The sequence below is a fragment of the Pleurodeles waltl genome, chromosome 6, assembly GCF_031143425.1.
Source record: "Pleurodeles waltl isolate 20211129_DDA chromosome 6, aPleWal1.hap1.20221129, whole genome shotgun sequence".
Classification (NCBI taxonomy): Eukaryota; Metazoa; Chordata; class Amphibia; order Caudata; family Salamandridae; genus Pleurodeles; species Pleurodeles waltl.
This window is the reverse complement of record NC_090445.1, coordinates 1,525,544,332-1,525,557,932: the sequence shown is the minus strand read 5'-3', so window position 1 is coordinate 1,525,557,932 and position 13,601 is coordinate 1,525,544,332. Positions and strand designations below refer to the sequence as shown.

At 53.3% G+C, this 13,601-nt stretch overlaps 2 protein-coding genes across 2 annotated transcripts in view; one reads left to right on the top strand and one right to left on the bottom strand.

The window, feature by feature from the left end:
* The window catches only part of PUSL1 (pseudouridine synthase like 1), a 433,096-nt gene that overhangs the window by 2,394 nt on the left and 417,101 nt on the right, over positions 1 to 13,601 (top strand). The gene's annotated exons all lie outside the window — the stretch shown is intronic.
* The window catches only part of ACAP3 (ArfGAP with coiled-coil, ankyrin repeat and PH domains 3), a 308,590-nt gene that overhangs the window by 288,746 nt on the left and 6,243 nt on the right, over positions 1 to 13,601 (bottom strand). The window lies entirely within an intron of this gene.

Genomic DNA, 13,601 nt, shown 5'->3' with positions numbered 1-13,601 from the left:
AGGGGGAGTCAATCCACCCCCACCACGTCTCTTCCCTTCTGCCTTCCACTAGGCCACTCTGACTTGCTACTAGTGCCTCGGTCCCCATCCTCCATCCTCCGGTGCCAGACGACTTCATTCAAAATACTTACAGTAATCTCCCGAGGAGCACTGCGGCCCGAACCACCCTCCCACTACTCCCAAAATACAAGCAGGTCTCATATTCTTCTTTCCCTGATGGTAGTACTCTAGCCGCACACTTTCGATCATAATGTCACTTTAATTACGTTTATTTATGTACCATAGAGCTAACCACGCGGGGTCAACTAAGTGTCGAATATATACACCTCAAGATTGAAACAACTGCCAATAAACCCACCTTGGGTAGTTAAGACATGAGGTTTTGCCGACTGTCTATGGAGATGCTGGTAAGGGGCTGACGACTGACCAACACCCGCCCTCTCCCCCCCAAACACACACATACACTCCCCCACCACTGCCCAACCACCACGAACACCCAATCTAGGAATTAGAGTTCTGGGGGGGAAAGTGCACCCTGGCATAATATCACTGCTCCATAATTACTGCGACTCAGTCGAAGTGCCACACATAGGCTTCTGTGTGGTATATATTGCCATGCTAAGCGCAGTGCAACCTCGCACACCGTCCAGGCAGTATGCATCCCGATTGTGTAACTAAGGTACGTGGACACTGGCAAAGTGCACTAGCAACATACATCCTCGTATAGCATCCTGGTAGTATGCATCCTGCCAATGTAACTACTGTGTGCGCATATTGGCAAACTATCCTGAGAGCATACACCCTCGCGTAACATCCTGGTAGTATACATTCTGGCAATGTACCTAAGGTGCATGCACACTGACATAGTACTCTAGCAACATACACTCTTGCATACCAATCCTGAAAGTATGCATCCTAGCAACATATCTTAGGGTGTGTGTGTGCTGCCAAAGTACCATGGGAGCATACAACCTTGCATAGCATCCTGGTAGTACGCATCATAGCAGTGTAACTAAGGTGCATGCATAGTGGCAAAGTACCATGGGAGCACACACCCTTGCATAGCATCTTGGTAGTATGCATTCTGGCAAAGTACCTACGGTGCGTGTACACTGGCAAAGAACCCTAAGGATACACCCTCCCAATAGTATCGTTGGAGCACCCTCGAGAGTATCCGGGGGGGGGGGGGCTCTGGACTTATTCAGGAGCTCTCAGGCCCGGGTATTACGCTGAGGGGGTTGGGGCCTGGAGCTCGGGGGCCTTTCTTACGGGGCTTGCCCCTGCGCGAAGACTGGCCGGTCCCACAGGGCCCCTGGGATGAATTCACGAGCGCCGGAGCCACGCCAGATCTTCCGGATATCCGCATATCTTACATTCGCATGCAGTGAATCATACGGGGAATTATTTACATTGTGCATGGTGGCCATCCTAGAATCTGGCAGGGCTCTCTGCGTCTAAACATGCAGAATAACCCTGTCGTCAACAACTATAAACTTGGTTTCTTGATGGCAATCACCACTCCACCCCTTTAACCTGCCTCCCCTCCCCTCCCCCACCGAGCACAGTCTCAGATTGAGTGGGACTGCGTGGGTGAGAGATGCCGATGTGAAATGGGGGGACGCCTGGGTGTCGCACATAGATGCAGAAGGCCTGGTTCCTTGTACATCCCCTCTCTGTTAATTAGCACGTGCACAGACTGCCATTAGTGCCACTTTTAGTTGTCCAAAAATCTTGCCGTTTCCGTTGCGGACCGGACTCTGCTCCGGTTTTCAGGAGCCAGGTAGTCATGGTTTCACTTGTAATGACTATTACTTTTTCCCCTGGAGGAGTTGGGAGGGGGGAGAGCAAAAGGGCACTGCATAGCTAAAGTAAATACTTCCATATTTACTTGGTCCATAAGGTCAAGCACTGTCCAGCAATTGTATATCTGGCGAGTAGCTAGTGACAACAGAAGATTCTACTCGCCACTCGAGATGTTTTGGGTATATGCTCAGATGTCAGCTTCTTTGAGGATTTTACATAGCGCGAACCCCACCCCAGTGCATTAGGGTGCTTAACGCGAGCAACCCTTAGACTACACAAATTCACGTTCATTTTGACACTGGGGGAGGTTAAGCGATTTCCCCCAGAATCACAGGATGTTGAGCCGACGCCGAGCCTCAAACCTGGTTCCCCAGTTCCAAAGTCGGCAGCTCTGGCCATAACGCCACATTCTTTCTGTTATCTGCATAATGTGTTCCTAATGATAGGAAATAGATTAGCATGCAATGCATAGAAATGAAAGTGAGTTACATGGCGCGTGGTTGGTCTGAAATCGGACCTCGATGCAGCCCTCCTGGACCTGTGCTGGGCACCAGTGGGAGAGATGGACAAGCTAGTGCAGGGTCAGCTGTCAATCGGACCCTTCTCGCCCCTGATAACCTCCGACACCCCTAATCCCATCCAAGGTGCAGCTGGCGAGCCAAGCGAGAACGCTGTCCACGACTTCCTGCTCTGGTATCACAACGGAACTCCCAGAGTCGTCTCCCCTTCAAACCCCTCCTGAAGACATTGCACAACACACTCGCGGTGTCTGGGCTGTCTGGGAATGTTCTGCTCAGAACCTCTGTCTCTCATGGCTGACACACGTAAATTGGTTTATTTAATTTTATCTAGCGAATCGCCTAGAGCAGCTTCTGGGCGCTGGGAAGCTAAAGGCACGTGGGAGAGGGGGGCTGGTTCCTGTGGAGTGTGGGCCACCTCTACGCGGAAGGAAAAAAGGGACATTACGGTTGTCACCTATAAAGTCAGACTACAGCACGATTAGACAACGACTTTAGCATTTTCCGGTTTATTTCCGAAAGAACTGGAGGTGACAGAGACGTCAGCACTCAGTTGTCAGAGAGCGAACATCAATAGGAGGTAACACCTACTTCAGACGTCAAAGAGCGAACGTCTCTAGGAAGTGACAGCTGCGTCTCTCTTTTAAAAGATGCCGCATCATTAGAAGACACATACTGCAGTCTTTATCTGTGATGTACCCTCGTCACTAGGAGCTGACTACTGGTCCAGCCACCGCCTTCCACAACACAAACCTAGTCCCTAAGTGGTAATATACAAATACTTCAGCACTCACCTGCATGAATACCCACACTACGAGGGGTGACATCTACGAGAGCCGTCGCTGAAAAATAACACACACAACGTGGAGGAGACAAACACCCCCATCCCTTAACGGTAAGTCTTCCAATATCACTGGGGTTAATATTATGTGCATAAAATGGAGCGGGTAATCTCCAGTTGAGGGCATCCTTTGGATGACACGCCCATTCCACTCGGTGCCTGTGACATGCCCCTCGTAAGCAAAAAGCAATACAGACAGTTGTGATCCTAATATGGGGCAGAATGCAGCACGTCGCACCGCAGGCAGAAATTGACCCTTCCTGGATGGCTACACGGGGTGGAAGTTGTCGGTGGTAATCAAAGGGCAGCGTTATAACAGAGCACTCGTGCCCCGCCAGGGGGCGCTAACATCTCAACAGGCCCCATCTCTCTTTCTTGGACGCCATCAAGGAGGGGGTTGAGATCTTAAAGCAGAAACTGAGAGAACGGGGTTAAAATATTAATTGTGACTAAACCTGACACAGTATTTTATACAAATAACCAATAGCACTCGATGTGCAGACAGATTAAGAAAGATGTATCCATCACGTTGCAGTGCGAAGACTAAATATGAACAACAAACACAAAACTCCTTTCTGTTCGCATTATAAATATCCCCCGTCACCAGTACACCCTCCCCACTGTACACACAGATGGGATGGCCGTCACCCCACCCAGGAAGGGGTGCACTAACCGAATAGAAGCACACTCCAGACCCAGGCGCACGGCCAGCACGTGCTAAGCGGAGCCCGAGTGACCGACAGCTCTTGGGACGGAGTGACCCCCAACTCCCCTTCTCCGTCTGCAGTACAGAGGCGCTGCGATTTTTGGGCGGGTTCAATGACTGCAGTACGGCCCCGACAACTCAAACTGCAAGCAGCCCCCCACCTCCCCTCCTCGTTCACCACGGCCACGTCTAACTCCCGAACCGATCCAGCCGATTCGATTTACAATACAAATCTCTTTATTGGCTAGATTGCACCACCGACCCTCTCACACTTACTTACACCCAAGATGCATACACTGCCTGGTGGCATCCTGGTGGGCAAAGAGTGCTCCCGACAGACAGGGCTGGCAGGAGACCCGCCACGGATGGGTTGTGTGCATGGAAAGGGACTGAGACAGGGCACGGGTAGGTTTTGTGCATATGAGTGGACCCAGACACGCCATGGGGTGGGTATGTGAAGGGAAAGGGTCTCAGGCCGGCCAAGGGCTGGTTGTGTATGTGAAAGATGTCTCCAACAGGCGATGGATTTGGTGTGTGATTGCAGGGGGACTCAGACAGGCCACGGTGGTTGGAATGTGAAGGCAAGGCATCTCAGACAAGGCACTGATGAGGGGGTGTGGCTGCGCCCAGGAGAGGCGCTGCTGCTTGAGCAGGCTGTGCACCAAGTGTGTTACTGAGCAAGAGTAGACATGGCTGGCCTGGGACAAGGTGTACACCTGGTGCCTTACTGAGCACAAAGCGGGCATGGCTGGCCTCAGACAAGGTGTACACGAGTGTGTTACTGAGCACAGAGCAGCCACGGCTGGCCTCAGGCAAGGTGCATACCGGGTGTGTGACTGAGCACAAGGCAGGCATGCCTGGCCTCAGGCAAGGTGTACATCGTGTGTGGTACAGAGCACACAGGAGGCATGGCTGCCCTCGGACAAGGTGTGCATGGGTGTGTTAGGGACCACACAGTCAGTCTGTTTGAGCTCGGACAAGGTGTACACCGGGTGTGTTACTGAACACACAGCAGGGAAGGCTGGCCTCGGGCAAGATGGGCACCGTGTGTGTTACTGAGCACACAGCAGGCATAGCTGGCCTCGGAAAAGGTGTACGCCGCATGTGTTACGGAGCACACAGCTAGCCTGGCTGGCCTCGGACATAGTGTACACAGGTGTGTTACTGAGCACACAGGGGCCATGGCTGGCTTCAGACAAGGTGCATACCTGGCGCATTACTGAGCACAGAGCAGGCATAGCTGGCCTCACACCAGGTGCGCACCATGTGTGTTACTGAGCGCACGGCAGGCAGGGCTAGCTTGAAACAAGGTAAGCAACCCATGTGTTACTGAGCACACAGCTGGCATAGCTAAACTCGGAAAAGGTGTACAACAGGTGTATTACCGAGCACAGAGTAGGCACGACTGGCCTCAGTCAAGGTGCATACTGGGTGTGTTACTGAGCACAAGGCAGGCATGCCTGGCCTGAGGCAAGGTGTACATCAGGTGCGGTACAGAGCACACAGCAGGCATGGCTGGCCACGGGCAAGGTTGCACTGGTGTGTTACAGAGCACACAGTCAGTCTGTTTGGCCTCGGACAAGGTGTACACCGGGTGTGTTACTGAGCACATAGGACGCATGGCTGGCCTCAGAGGAGGTGTACACCGGGTGTGTTACTAAGCACACAGCAGGCATGGCTGGCCTCAGACAAGGTGTACATAGGGTGTGTTACTGAGAACACAGCAGGCATGCCTGGCGTCGGACATGATGTACACTGGGTGTGTTACTGACAACAAGGCATTCATGCCTGGCCTCACGCAAGGTGCACACCAGTGTGTTACTGAGCACACAGCAGGCAAAGCTAGCCTAGGACAAGGTGGGCACCGAGTGTGTTACTCAGCACACAGCAGGCATGGCTGGTCTCAGATAAAGTGTATGCTGGGTGTGTTATTGAGCACACAGCAGGCATGGCTGGTCTTAGACAAGGTGTATACCGGGTGTGTTACTGAGCAAAAGGCAGGCATGCCTGGCCTGAAGCAAAGTGTACACCAGTGTATTACTGAGCACAAAGCAGGCATGGCTAGCTTCAGACAAGGTGCGCACCAGATGTGTTACTGAGCACACAGCAGGCATAGCTAAACTCGGAAAAGGTATACACCAGGTGTGTAACTGAGCACACAGCAGGCACGGCTAGCCGCGGACAAGGTATACACGAGTGTGTTACTGAGCACAGAGCAGGCATGGCTGGCCTCAGGCAAGGTGCATACCAGGTGTGCTACTGAGCACGAGGCAGGCATGCGTGGCCTCAGGCAAGGTGTACACAGGTGTGTTACAGAGCACACAGCAGGCATGGCTGCCCTCGGACAAGGTGTACACAAGTGTGTTACAGAGCATTCAGTCAGTCTGGCTGGCCTCGGACAAGGTGTACACGGGGTGTATTACTGATCACACAGCAGGCATGGCTCGCCTCAGACAAGGTGTACACAGGGTGTGTTACTGAGCACACAGCAGGCACAGCTGCCCTCAGACAAGGGGTTCACCAGATGTGTTACACTGACCACACAGCAGACATGGCTGGCCTCGGAAATGATGTACACTGGGCGTGTTACTGACCAAAAGGCATACATACCTGGCCTCACACAAGGTGCACGCCGGTGTGTTACTGAGCACACAGCAGGCATGGCTGGTCTCAGACAAGGTGTATACCGGGTGTGTTACTGAGCACAAGGCAGGCATGCCTGGCCTCACACCAGGTGCGCACCATGTGTGTTACTGAGCGCACGGCAGGCAGGGCTAGCTTGAAACAAGGTAAGCAACCCATGTGTTACTGAGCACACAGCTGGCATAGCTAAACTCGGAAAAGGTGTACAACAGGTGTATTACCGAGCACAGAGTAGGCACGACTGGCCTCAGTCAAGGTGCATACTGGGTGTGTTACTGAGCACAAGGCAGGCATGCCTGGCCTGAGGCAAGGTGTACATCAGGTGCGGTACAGAGCACACAGCAGGCATGGCTGGCCACGGGCAAGGTTGCACTGGTGTGTTACAGAGCACACAGTCAGTCTGTTTGGCCTCGGACAAGGTGTACACCGGGTGTGTTACTGAGCACATAGGACGCATGGCTGGCCTCAGAGGAGGTGTACACCGGGTGTGTTACTAAGCACACAGCAGGCATGGCTGGCCTCAGACAAGGTGTACATAGGGTGTGTTACTGAGAACACAGCAGGCATGCCTGGCGTCGGACATGATGTACACTGGGTGTGTTACTGACAACAAGGCATTCATGCCTGGCCTCACGCAAGGTGCACACCAGTGTGTTACTGAGCACACAGCAGGCAAAGCTAGCCTAGGACAAGGTGGGCACCGAGTGTGTTACTCAGCACACAGCAGGCATGGCTGGTCTCAGATAAAGTGTATGCTGGGTGTGTTATTGAGCACACAGCAGGCATGGCTGGTCTTAGACAAGGTGTATACCGGGTGTGTTACTGAGCAAAAGGCAGGCATGCCTGGCCTGAAGCAAAGTGTACACCAGTGTATTACTGAGCACAAAGCAGGCATGGCTAGCTTCAGACAAGGTGCGCACCAGATGTGTTACTGAGCACACAGCAGGCATAGCTAAACTCGGAAAAGGTATACACCAGGTGTGTAACTGAGCACACAGCAGGCACGGCTAGCCGCGGACAAGGTATACACGAGTGTGTTACTGAGCACAGAGCAGGCATGGCTGGCCTCAGGCAAGGTGCATACCAGGTGTGCTACTGAGCACGAGGCAGGCATGCGTGGCCTCAGGCAAGGTGTACACAGGTGTGTTACAGAGCACACAGCAGGCATGGCTGCCCTCGGACAAGGTGTACACAAGTGTGTTACAGAGCATTCAGTCAGTCTGGCTGGCCTCGGACAAGGTGTACACGGGGTGTATTACTGATCACACAGCAGGCATGGCTCGCCTCAGACAAGGTGTACACAGGGTGTGTTACTGAGCACACAGCAGGCACAGCTGCCCTCAGACAAGGGGTTCACCAGATGTGTTACACTGACCACACAGCAGACATGGCTGGCCTCGGAAATGATGTACACTGGGCGTGTTACTGACCAAAAGGCATACATACCTGGCCTCACACAAGGTGCACGCCGGTGTGTTACTGAGCACACAGCAGGCATGGCTGGTCTCAGACAAGGTGTATACCGGGTGTGTTACTGAGCACAAGGCAGGCATGCCTGGCCTCAAGCAAAGTGTACACCGGTGTGTTACTGAGCACAAAGCGGGCATGGCTGGTCTCAGACAAGGTGTGCACCAGGTGTGTTACTGAGCACACAGGAGCCATGGCTGATATCAGACAATGTGTACACCGGGTGCGTTACTGAGCACACAGCAGACCAGGCTGGCCTCAGACAAGTTGCATACTGGATGTGTTACTGAGCACAAGACAGGCATGCCTGGCCTCAGGCAAGATGTACATTGGGTGTGTTACTCAGCACACAGCGGGCATGGTTGGCCTCGGACAAGGTGTACACCGCATGTGTTTCTGAGCACATGGCTGGTCTCAGACAAGGTGTACACCTGTGTGTGACTGAGCACACAGCAGGCAATGCTGGTGTCTGACAAGGTGGGCCCCGTTTGTATTACTGAGCACACAACAGGCATAGCTGGCCTTGGACAAGGTGTACACCGGGTGTGTTACTAGGTGTGTTACTGAGCACAGATAAGGCATGGCTGGCCTCAGACAAGGTGTACACAAGTGTGTTACTGAGCACAGTGCAGGCATAGCTGGCCACAGACAAGGTGAACATTGAGTGTGTTACTGAGCACAGAGCAGGCATGGCTAGCCTCAGACAAGGTGTGCACCGTGTGTGTTACTGAGCACACAGCAGGCATAGCTGGCCTCAGGAAAGGTGTATACCGCATGTGTTACAGAGCACACAGCCAGCCTGGCTGGCCTCGAAAAGTGTACACAGGTGTGTTACTGAGCACACAGCAGGCACGGCTGGCCTCGACCAAGGTGTACAACGGATGTGTTACTGAGCACACAACAGGCACAGCTGGCCTCGGACAAGGTGTACACCGGGTGTGTTACTAGGTGTGTTCCTGAGCACAGATAAGGCATGGCTGGCCTCAGACAAGGTGTACACAAGTGTGTTACTGACACAGTGCAGGCATGGCTGGCCACAGACAAGGTGTACATGAGTGTGTTACTGAGCACAGAGCAAGCATGGCTAGCCTCAGACAAGGTGTGCACCGTGTGTGTTACTGAGCACACAGCAGGCATAGCTGGCCTCAGAAAAGGTGTACACTGCATGTGTTACAGAGCACACAGCCAGCCTGACTGGCCTCGAAAAGTGTACACAGGTGTGTTACTGAGCACACAGCAGGCACGGCTGGCTTCGACCAAGGTGTACAACGGATGTGTTACTGAGCCCCCTGCAGACACAGCTGGCCTCAGGCAAGGTGTACATCGGGTGTGTTACACTAAGCACACAGCAGGCATGGCTGGCCTCAGACAAGGTGTTCACCAAGTGTGTGACACTGAGCACACAGCAGACATGGCTGGCCTCGGACAAAATGTACACTGGGTGTATTACTGACCCAAGGCATTCATGCCTGGCCTCACACAAGGTGCACACCGGTGTGTTACTGAGCACACATCAGGCATAGCTGGCCTCGGGCAAGGTGAGCACCGGTGTGTTACTAAGTACAGAGCAGGCAAAGCTGGCAAAGCTGGCCCCGGACAAGGTGGGCACCGGGTGTGTTACTGAGCACACAGCAGGCATGTCTGGCTCAGACAAGGTGTTCACCAGGTGTGTTACACTAAGCACACAGCAGGCATGGCTGGCCTCAGACAAGGTGTTCACCAAGTGTGTGACACTGAGCACACAGCAGACATGGCTGGCCTCGGACAAAATGTACACTGGGTGTATTACTGACCCAAGGCATTCATGCCTGGCCTCACACAAGGTGCACACCGGTGTGTTACTGAGCACAAGGCAGGCATGCCTGGCCTCAAGCAAAGTGTACACCGGTGTGTTACTGAGCGCAAAGCAGGCATGGCTGGTCTCAGACAAGGTGTACACCAGGTGTGTTACTGAGCACACAGCAGGCATGGCTGGCTTCAGACAAGTTGCATACCGGATGTGTTACTGAGTACAAGACAGGCATACCTGGCGTCAGGCAAACTGTACATCGGGTGTGTTACTCAGCACACAGCAAGCGTTGCTGGCCTCGGACAAGGTGTACACCACATGTGTTACTGAGCACATGGCAGGCATGGCTGGCCTCAGAGAAGGTGTACCCCGGGGTGACACTTAGCACAAGGCAGGCATGTCTGGTCTCAGACAAGGTGTATACCGGGTGTGTTACTGAGCACAAGGCAGGCATGCCTGGCCTCAAGCAAAGTGTACACCGGTGTGTAACTTAACACACAGCACGCAAGGCTGGCCTCGGACAAGGTGCACACTGGGTGTGTTACTGAGCACACAGCAGGCATGGCTGGCTTCAGATAAGGTGTACACAATGGGTGTGCTACAAGGCACACTGCCAGAATGTCTGGCCTTGAACAAGGTGTACACCGGTGTGTTACTGAGCACACAGGAGCTATGGCTATTCTCCGACAAGGTGTACACCAAGTGTGTTACTGAGCATACATCAGGCATGGCTAGCCTCGGGCAAGATGTAAACTAGCACAAGGCATTCATGCCTGGCCTCACAAAAGGTGTACACCGGCATGTTACTGAGTACACTGCGTGCAAGGCTGGCCTTGGATACGGTGCGCACCAGGTGTGTTACTGAGCATACAGCATGCATGGTAAGCCTTGGACAGGCATGGCTTACCTCAGACAAGATGTACACTGGGTGTGTTACTGATCACAGGGCAGGCATGCCTGGCCTCAGACAAGGTGTACACTGGGCGTGTTACTGATTACACAGCAGGCATGGCTAGCCTCGGACAAGGTGTGCACCGGGAGCGGTACTGAGCACACAGCAGGCATGGCTGGCATTGGAGTAGGTGTACACCGGGTGTGTTACTGAGTATATAGCAGGCATGCCTGACCTCCGACAAAGTGTACACCGGGTGTGTTACTGAACACACCCTAGGTATGTCAGGCCTCAGACAAGGTTCATACTGGGTGTGTTACTGAGCACGAGGCAGGCATGCCAGGCCTCAGACAAGTTGTACACTGGTGTCTTACGGAGTACACAGCAGTATGGCTGGCCTCAGGCAAGGTGTACACCTAGTGAGTTACTGAGCACACGGCAGGGATGGCTGACCTCAGACAAGATGTATACCAGGTGTGTTACTGAGCACACAGCAGGCATGGCTAGCTTCAGATATGGTGTGCACCGGGTGTGTTAATGACCAGTGCTAAATTTGTGCTTGTTGTTACCGGTGAGGAGCACCTGCACTTATTTTTGAGGGCCTGCACTTATTGTTCTGCCTCAAGCATTTACTGCGAGCAAAAGACACATATGGGAAAGACGTAGGAAGAGAAAAACGAAAAACTGTCACAAAGGGATAAAGCAAAGAGCTGCAAGAGTGAGCTGAAGGGGCAGGAAGTGGTTGTAAATGGATTGAAGAGGCCGAGATGGGTTCAGGATTACGATGCCTTAATATTCTGTTCGCACATTTAATTGCAGCAGCTGCGTGTTTAAGAGGTCGTCTTTGGGCACCAGCACCTTTTTATTTACAAATTATGCACTGATGAGCACACAGCAGGCATGGCTGACCGCGGACAAGGTGTACACCGGATGTGTCACTGAGCATAGGGCAAGCAAAGCTGGCTTCAGACAGGCAGCAGACTGGGGGGTTGTTTGTGCTCAGAGCAGGCATTGCTGTCCTCAAACAGGCTGCCCACTAAATGTGTTATTGAGCACATAGCAAAGGCAAGGCAGGCCACAGACAGGCAGTGAATCCGGTGCGGTAGCGGGCACAGGGCAAGCCTCAGACAGGCAGTAGGCTGGGTGTTTGTTTGTGCTCAGTGTAGGCATGGCTGGCACCAGACAGGCTGTATATTAACTGTGTTACAGAGCAGGCATGGCTATGCTTAGGCAGGCTGTGCATCAGATGCGTTACTGCGCACAGGGCAGGCCTCAGACAGGCAGTGGTTGTGCTCAGAGCAGGCATGGCGGACCAGCGACAAGATCAGGAGACGTTATGTGGCTGTGACCAGAACAGGAGAGTCTGGCCTCACACTGACATCGCGGATTCACAGCAGATCACCCGCCCTTTCCCCTTCTGTCTTTCATTCATTCATCAACCTGATCCTGACCCCCCCCCCCCCCCCCCAAGCCCGCCCCCCACCCACGCACACACTGTCTGCAGCTCGAGCAGGGAACTGGACTCACTGGCCACTGTAATCCAAGGATACCCCATTCACTCGACACACTCCAAACCCCCCCCCCTCCCCCCCCCCCCCCCGGCACGCGCGCATCCCAGCAGACTCCATAATTTTAGTGCATTGCTTTTCATAAACTACTCCTCCGTGTCTATAAACTGACCTCTCTTCTGCATGCACTGGTTCGTGACTGAGGAGATAGCTCAGACAATGACAGAACAAAATGGCAACGTTGAATGTACCTGCAACAACACAAGGTACAAGCTACAATGTATGAAAAAACTAAATGTACCCATAACATGCAAGTACAGTTCAAATGCAACAAAGTAGCTGAGCTCTATGCACGGTAACAATGTACCAACCCGGCCTTCCGGGGTGCTCACAAGAACACAGCATCAAACTGTGCGATGATGTCCTGGTGGAGAGGGCCAGGCACACAACCCGGCCAAGGGGTCGCCGGGGAAACAAGATCCGCCACCGGCTCAAGAATCCACTGTCTGTGGACATGGCCTCCTACTCCATTGATATTCTCCGTCTAATCATGGCTGCGAACTAGCGGCCCACAAATCTTAAGGACCCTCCTCTAGCCAAAAGATCCATCTCCCAAGAATACCTGCTCCGGCTAGGAGATCCACTACTTGCATCCAAGGGCCCAATCCTGCAGCTAGACCATGGTGTATCACGACACGCCCTCTAGTCAGAGGATCCACTGTCCCTCATGGGCTAGATGAATCTACTGCCTCGGCATTGACCAATCACCCTTTCAAACGATCCACTGCACCAGGATTCACAGCAGAAGGGGAATCTACCCCCTCCCACCAATGGCCTACTAAACAGCCATAACAGCCACTGCCCTTGAAGGACCCACCTCTTATCAGATAAAGCTACTAACATCCCCCCTCCCCCCTCGCCTCCGGCATCCCCATTAATGATTCACCTCCAAGCGGGGGCACGCTTCCCCTCAAGACCACCCGAGTACTACTCAGACTGGCCCATCCTCCAGTGCGGAGACCCGAGCCCTTGAGGATCCCTCTCTAACAAGGTGGATCAATTTGTCCTCAGTAAACCACGCTCCAATAGGGAAGAGAAACTTTCCCCTTAAAGACGTCCTTCGCCAAAGGATCTACTACACCCCATGGACCCACTGAGAGATCTACTAGCTAGCCCAATGACACCCTAACCCCTGGGGAATTTAACTTCCACCCCCTCACACCCTGTGAACTAAAGGACACGATTATCCAAACCACTTTGCACATAGACGATCTGCTTCCCATCGGGTCCCCTTCCCTGATCAGCATGGTCCAATTAACTTCAAGGTCCCCCTGGTGCGGGGGTCCACTTCCATTTGATAACCCACTTCGAGTCAGACGAGCCACACCCCCTATGGGATCTACTGCCTGCACCGGTCCCCGCCGCCTAGCTGAC